Source organism: Monodelphis domestica, chromosome 1 (genome assembly GCF_027887165.1).
Source record: "Monodelphis domestica isolate mMonDom1 chromosome 1, mMonDom1.pri, whole genome shotgun sequence".
NCBI classification, from domain to species: Eukaryota; Metazoa; Chordata; class Mammalia; order Didelphimorphia; family Didelphidae; genus Monodelphis; species Monodelphis domestica.
In genome coordinates, this window is record NC_077227.1 from 211669695 (window position 1) to 211677613 (window position 7919).

At 36.8% G+C, this 7919-nt stretch overlaps 1 pseudogene; it reads left to right on the plus strand.

Annotated features, from left to right (window-relative positions):
• Positions 1-6210: 6210 nt before the first annotated feature.
• LOC100013764 (heterogeneous nuclear ribonucleoprotein C-like) lies at positions 6211-7288 on the plus strand (annotated as a pseudogene).
• The last annotated feature ends 631 nt before the right edge of the window (positions 7289-7919 follow it).

The window sequence follows — 7919 nt, forward strand, 5'->3', positions numbered from 1 at the left end:
GGGTTATTTCCAGTGTACTAGACTCCTTTTTTATTATACACAATGGGGCTCATCAGCAAAGGCTTTTTGCTAGGGTAAAAAAAAGTGTTACATTTGTCATTTCTGAACAGTATTACTTCCATCAACCTTGAATTACAGGAAAAATCTCCTATACTTAGCCATTGTTTGCATCATCATCATCATTATTCCAGTCTTTCCAAAAGGGAGCTGAGAGTGCTTAGTTTAATGCCAGCTGTGATTTGCATGCTCATAGATGGGTTGAAGTTTCAGAAATTAAATGTCGGGATGTAAAATTTTCTTGAAGGAAGAAAGTATGATTGCATCGAACTTTCCAAGTACAATCAAAGTCTAAAGGAAATATAATTATTATTGTCGGTTTATCACCTCAAACATGTTGTTGTAAATGTCATTATATCAGATGAGTTTGGTAACAGGTTTTCCATTTTGCACTTTATTTGACAAGGTGATTCATTGTTTAGAGCCGTTTAAGATGTCAGTCCTTCTGGAAGGAATCAAGGCTGAGCTGATGTGCATAGGAACATTCCTCCATCAAAGTATATGATTAAAGAAGGGTTATTCTCCTGAAATATTGTTTTCCAACTTGCTTTGAATAAGAGTGGCTTTTTATCGAGATATCATTTATCACAGTTCACTACATCTGGGAAACTGCATATATACTTGAGTTGTTCTGTGGGGCACTTCCAAGAGCCATAGTTCTGCTCATGGAGCCCATCTTGGATAAGTTTGTGTTCCAATAGAATCTCCTTTCCCCTCTCCCCAAAAGAATGGTAGCTCCTAGAGAGCAAGGACTATTTAATTTTTGTTTTTTATACTTCTAGGGCCTGGCATGGTGTTATGAAAGTAGATACTTAAAAAATACTTTTTGAGTTAGATTGGATTGTGTCACTAGAAGATTTCCAGTGATTGATGCCATTTATCCAAAAAATAAATAAAATGTTCCTCTATTAAAGTCTAATTTAAATGCCTCATTATGGAACTGACTTAGTCCCTAAAGCTTGCCAATAAAGCATGTGTTCTGATAGGTTGTTGTTGTTCATTCTTTATTTTTCAGAGGACCAGTGACATCATGGGGTGATGAATTGAATCTCATGTGAATTGGATTCAAGTGAGGCAGAATTACACAAAGTTGTCAGCCTCGTTTTCTTTGCTAGAGTAATCCAAGTCCAATGGCAAGACAAAAGTCAGAATGACTGACAGTGGCCCAAGATGCAGTCAAGAACCATGACATCTTAAATTTCTGACCAAACTTTAAGCACTTTACAGTGTCTCCTCACGCTAGCTTCATGGCTGTTGGAACAAATTGTTCTTATCCTTCCATTTTACTGTGGGAAATCTTCTCATGTTTGGGGGTGGACACCCCTAAATCACTAATAGATTTGAGACCTATCAGTTACCCTCAGCATAATTTAACCTGTTTGTCAAGACAGTGTTACCAGGGTGTGGCCACTATACATGCTACAGCTTAATGGAGGCACAGGTGATATTAGAATTGGGTGAAAGGTCAATGAGCAGCCCTGAAAAGGGCTTGAAAAGCCTCATACTATATATCCTTCAGATAGGATACCACCAAGCTCAAAGAGCATCAAGTAGATGGATTATAGAGGAAGCATGGTACATCAGAGAGGGAGATGTAATTGATTCCAATCTTTGTTCTGCCATATACTATTTGTAAAACTTTGAATAACACACTTTACCTTGCTCATCCTCAATTTCCTGACCTGTACAATGACAGGAGTGAACTAAATGAGCTTTGAAATTACCTTTTCTAAATCTATGAATTTATGATTGCATGTCTGTCATGAGAGAACCAACCTTGCTAAATTTGGAGAAACTTATCACCAAAGGGTTTAGTATCAATCAATATTCTTTTTTGCCATAACTCATGAAGAACAACAAATTCAATTTAATTCAGCTAGCATCTATTAGACACCAACTATAGGCAAAGCAATATGTGAGCTGTTAAGATATACAAAAAAGGAGGCAGGAACTTAAAAAAAAATTATTTTTGTCAAGAGGAATGAATTTGAAGAGTGGTATTTGAGGGTGAGAAGACTTTCATCAAGGTTGATGGCACCCAAAATAAATCTTCCACTAGGCTACCATAGTTATGAAATTCACCTATTAGGAACCCCTTCTCTTGAGTTCACCATTGCCCTCACAAGGCCCTTTTTTAAAAGTGCTTCCTCTAGAAGAGGAAGTACATTCAGTCTCTCAGCTTTGAATGAAAGTGAGTCTACCAGATGATTTCCTCTCTGATATTACTTGCTGAGGAAGGAGAAGTTGGGTCTACTGAAGTCAAACTTTAGTGATTTCAAATTTTGACCTTTAATTATCTTTGATATCTTGATCTTGCCTTTCCTCAAAGTCTAAGATATCCTGTTATAGATAACTTACCTTGTTTGAGTGCAATGTAGGGACAGGGAGCAACTTTCTGGAGCCTCAATTCACTCTAATAACTGGTCCTACTTGTCCTCTTAAGTTACCCATGGCTCTTCATATTCACAGTCTACAGTCTAGGCATTTCATCCTTAGAAAAGAATAGTTTCCATAAGGGGGGACAGCATAGACTGGTCTTTGGTGATTTTGGGTCACAGGAGGGTAAGAGGAGATATGGATTTTTAAAGGTTTCTGGGCTAGAAATTAGAGTTTACATCCTACCCTATTGGATCCTCACTGTGCTATTCTTGCCTTTGATGTAGAATAGGGACCTCATAAATGGCTATAAAATGACAAGTAAAGATAAAATGTCCTAGGATGATGATAAAAGGGGCAGAGAGGAATGGATATCTATATAGATAGAAGAGCCTGCTGCTTGTCTAATGTAGGCTAGCTTTCATCTTTACTTATTATATTATACCTTATACCTTACATGAACTCTAAACAAATAAAAAATATGGATGACTGAGCATCAGTGCCCACATTCCTCCCAGGAATATGGTCTAGGATAGCTGCTCAATATTCAATCTTAGGATGTCACCAAGTGCTACTCTGAACTTAACTTAATGAATTCTTGATCTCTTTCCTTTCTGTACAGACAGACTATAGAACTAGCCCTCTGTGCATATATCTGGAAGACCTCTCTTCTCCATCCTACTTGGATTACTCTCAGCTCAATCTAGCATTTAAAATACAAACTTATTAACATATAATATTTTATAAATTCATTATATCTGGTACATATTGCCTCCATCTCACTAAGTCTCTTATCTCTTTTCAAATTACATATGACCCAAAATAAAATATAATAGCATTATAGCTTAAAATTACATTTAATTGATGAGATTGAGATTTTTTAAGATTTGTTTTTCAATTTTTTAAATTTTATTTAGTTACTTTAGATCATTATTCCTTGGTTACAAGAATTGTATTCTATCCCTCCCTCCCCTCCCCTCCCCTTCATGTAGCCCACATGAAATTCCACTGGGTATTACATGTGTCCTTGATCAGAACCTAGTTTCAAGTTGTTGATGTTTTCACTAGGATGTTCATTTAGAGTCAATATTCCCAATCATATCCCCCTCAACCCATGGAGTCAAGCAGTTGCTTTTCTTTGATGTTTCTACTCCCACAGTTTTCCCTCTGAATGTGGATAGTGCTCTTTCTCATAGATAGATCCCTCTGGGTTGTTCAGGATCACTGCATTGCTGCTAGTAGAGAAGTCTATTACATTTGATTGTGCCATAATGTATCAGTCTCTGTGTACAATGTTCTCCTGGTTCTGCTCCTTTCACTCTGCATCAATTCCTGGAGGTAATTCCAGTTCACATGGAATTCCTCCAGTTTATTATTTCTTTGAGCAAAATAGTATTCCATCACCAGCATATACCACAATTTTTTCAGCCATTCCCCAATTGAAGGGCATCCCCTCATTTTCCAATTTTTTGCCACCACAAAGAGTGCATCTACGAATATTTTTATACATGTATTTTTCCTTATCTCTTTGGGATACAAACCCCACAGAGCTATTGCTGGATCAAAGGGCAGACAGTCTTTTAGTGCCCTTTGGGCACTAAATTGCCCTCCAGAATGGTTGGATCAATTCACAACTCCACCAGCAATGCATTAATGTCCCAACTTTGCCACATCCCCTTCAGCATTCATTACTTGCCATTGCTGTCATCTGCTCGGTGTGTGGTGGTACCTCAGAGTTGTTTTTGTTTGCATCTCTCTGATTATAAGAGATTTAGAACACTTTTTCATGTGCTTATTAATAGTTTTGATTTCTTTAACTGAAAATTGTCAATCATGCCCCTTGCCCATTTATCAATGGGAGAATGGCTTGATTTTTTTTGTACAATTGATTTAGCTCCTTATAAATTTGAGTAATTAGAACTTTGTCAGAGGTTTTTGTTATGAAGATTGTTTCCCAATTTGTTACTTCACTTCTAATTTTGCTTGCATTGGTTTTGTTTGTACAAAATCTTTTTTAATTTGATGTAATCAAAATTATTTATTTTACATCTTGTGATTTTGTCTAAGTCTTGCTTGGTTTTAAAATCTTTCCTTTCCCAAAGATCTGACATGTATACTATTCTGTGTTCACCTAATTTACTTATAGTTTCCTTCTTTATATTCAACTCATTCACCCATTCTAAGTTTATCTTGGTGTAGGGTGTAAGATGTTGATCCAAACCTAATCTCTCCCAGATTGCCTTCCAATTTTCCCAGCAATTTTATCAAATAGTGGATTTTGGTCCCAAAAGCTGAGATCTTTGGGCTGTCTTGCTGAGGTCACTTACCCCAAGTCTATTCTACTGATCCTCCTTTCTGTCTCTTAGCCAGCACCATATTGTTTGGATGACCACTGCTTTATGGTATAGTTTAAGATCTGGTACTGCTAGGTCACCTTTCTTTGCATTTTTTTCATTATTTCCCTGAATATCCTTGATCTTTTGTTCTTCCAAATGAACTTTTTTACTTTTTTTTTCTAATTCAGTAAAAAAGTTTTTTGGTAGTTCGATGGGTATGGCACCAAATAAGTTTGGGTAGGATGGTCATTCTTATTATTTTAGCTTGTCCTACCCATGAGCAGTTAATGTTTTTCCAATTGTTTAGATCTAGTTTTAATTGTGTGGAAAGTGTTTTGTAGTTGTGTTCATATAGTTCCTGTGTTTGTCTCAGCAGATAGATTCCCAAGTATTTTATATTGTCTACGGTAATTTTAAATGGAATTTCTCCTTCTAATTCTTACTGCTGAGATGTGTTGGAGATATATATAGAAATGCTGATGACTTATGTGGGTTTATTTTGTATCCTGAAACTTTGCTAAAGTTGTTGATTAATTCAACTAGCTTTTTAGTTGATTCTCTAGGATTCTTTAAGTAGACCATCATATCATCTGCAAAGAGTGAGAGCTTGGTCTCCTCATTGCCAATTTTAATACTTTCAATTTATTTTTCTTATCTAATTGCTACTGCTAGTGTTTCTAGTACAATGTTAAATTATAGAGGTGATAATGGGCATCCTTTTTTGACTTCTGATCTTATTGGGAATGCATCTAGTTTATCCCCATTGCAGATGATGTTTGCTGATGGTTTTAGATAAAATACTGTTTATTATTTTTAGGAAAGGACATTCTATTCCTATACTTTCTAGTGTTTTCAATAGGAATGAATGTTGTATTTTGTCAAAGACTTTTTTTGCATCTATTTAGATAATCATGTGATTCTTGTTGGTTTGCTTGTTGATATGGTCAATTATGTGGATCGTTTTCCTAATATTGAACCATCCTTGAATTCCTTGTATAAATCCCTCCTGATCATAATGAATAACCCTCGTAATGACTTGCTGGAATCTTTTTGCTAGTATCCTATTTAAGATTTTTGCATCTATGTTCAGTAAGGAGATTAGTCTATAGTTTTCTTTATCTATTTTTGACATGCCTTGCTCTGGAATCAGTACCATATTTGTTCCATAAAAGGAATTTGGTAGAACTCCCTCTTTGCTTATTATGTCAAATAGTTTGCATAATATTGGGATTAGTTGTTCTTTGAAAGTTTGATAGAATTCACTTGTGAATCCATCAGGTCCTGGTGATTTTTTCTTAGGGAGTTCTTTGATGGTTTGTTCAATTTCTTTTCATGATATGGGATTATTTAAGAATCCTATTTCTTGGTGAGGAGACAGAGATGGGGACGGAGAAGTAGTAGTAGTGGTTGAAGAGGTGATCTGAAGCAGAAGTCGGTTTCTTTAGATATCGGGGAGGTGGAGATTCAGAACCCATCCTTTTCTCCCTCTCCCCACCGGTAAGATTTTTTTGATCTTCAGCTGCACTTGTGGCTGTCTGACCCTTGCCATCAAACACCATGGCCAGCAATATCACCAGCAAGACTGATCCTTGTTCCATGAACTCCCGTGTCTTCATTGGAAATCTCAACACTCTAGATATTAAGAAAACTGATGTTGAGGCCATCTTCTCAAAGTATGGCAAGATTGTGGACTGCTCTGTTCATAAAGGGATTGCCTTTGTTCCATATGTTAATGAGCGAAATGCCTGTGCTGCTGTGGCAGGAGAAGATGGCAGAATGATTGCTGGCCAGGTACTAGATATTAATCTGGCTGCAGAGCCAAAAGTGAACCGAGGAAAAGCAGGTGTGAAGTGTTCTGCAGCTGAGATGTACGCATCAGTACCAGAATACCCTTCTCCGTCCCCTCTACTCAGCTCTTCCTTTGACCTGGATTATGATTTTCAATAAGATTATTATGACAGGATGTACAGCTACCCAGCACATGTACTCCCATTGCTTGGGCAGTGGTACCCTCAAAATGCCAAAGTGTGTCAGGAAACACTTCCCACAGAGGCAAAAGTAGCTTTAATTCCAAGAGTGGGCAAAGGGGCTCTTCATCAAAATCTGGCAAATTGAAAGGTGATTATCTTCAGACAATTAAGAAGGAGTTGACCCAGATAAAACAGAAAGTGGATTCCTTATTGGAGAGCCTGGAAAAAATTGAGAAAGAACAAAGCAAATAAACAGTAGAGATGAAGAATCATACGTCAGAAGAAAAGCAGAGCAGCAGCTCCCTGAAGAAAGATGAGACTAATGTGAAGATGGAATCTGAGGGGGGTGCAGATGTCTCTACTGAGGAGGAGGACCTACTGAATGATGATGATAATGAAGATAGGAGGATGACCAGCTAGAGTTAATCAAGGATGATGAAAAAGAAGCTGAAGAAGAAGAGGATGACAGAGATAGGGCCAATGGCACTGGACGACTATTAAGCACATATTGGGGTTTTAGAACTCTCATTCCATTATTTCTTTATCTAGATGCTTGTCTTTGAGCAAACTTTTCACCAGATCCTCTCTGTTAGTATCTTTTAGCACATGTTCACTGTTGTACTCTACTTTATCCTTCCCATGTTCATTAATTCTGCCCTGCGCCTAGTCCCTTTCCTACTTCTTTCAGTTCTCCTAGTAGTTACATTAAGTATCCTGTAATTTTGCTCTTTTATTTTTGATACCTCTTTATGACTTAACAATTAAAAGGATGTATGGTTTTTATCAGCTGTCTAAAAAGGAATCTCTTGTTATGCAGGGAGTAAGCACCAGTTCTTTTTAATTCAAGCATAAGACTGGTTGCTACTTCCAAAAGTGAAAAGGCAGTCTCATATAATTCAGTTCCCTGTACCTGAGAACTTTTGAATGTCTTCTCTCTATCTAGGATTACAGTGTAAGACTACAAAAATGTAACCTTTTTTTGTGAATGACAGTTGTTAGTATAAATGCATTAAAAGGTACATTCAGAAGAGGAATTAGTGTATGCTCATATTTTTTTAAACACACTTTGTTTTCTAAAGTTGATATTGTGTGTTATTCATGTGAAACACCCTGATGTTTGAAACTTGTTCTCAAAACAGGAATTTGAAGAGGAAAAAAATGACCCCCAACCCCTGGTTTT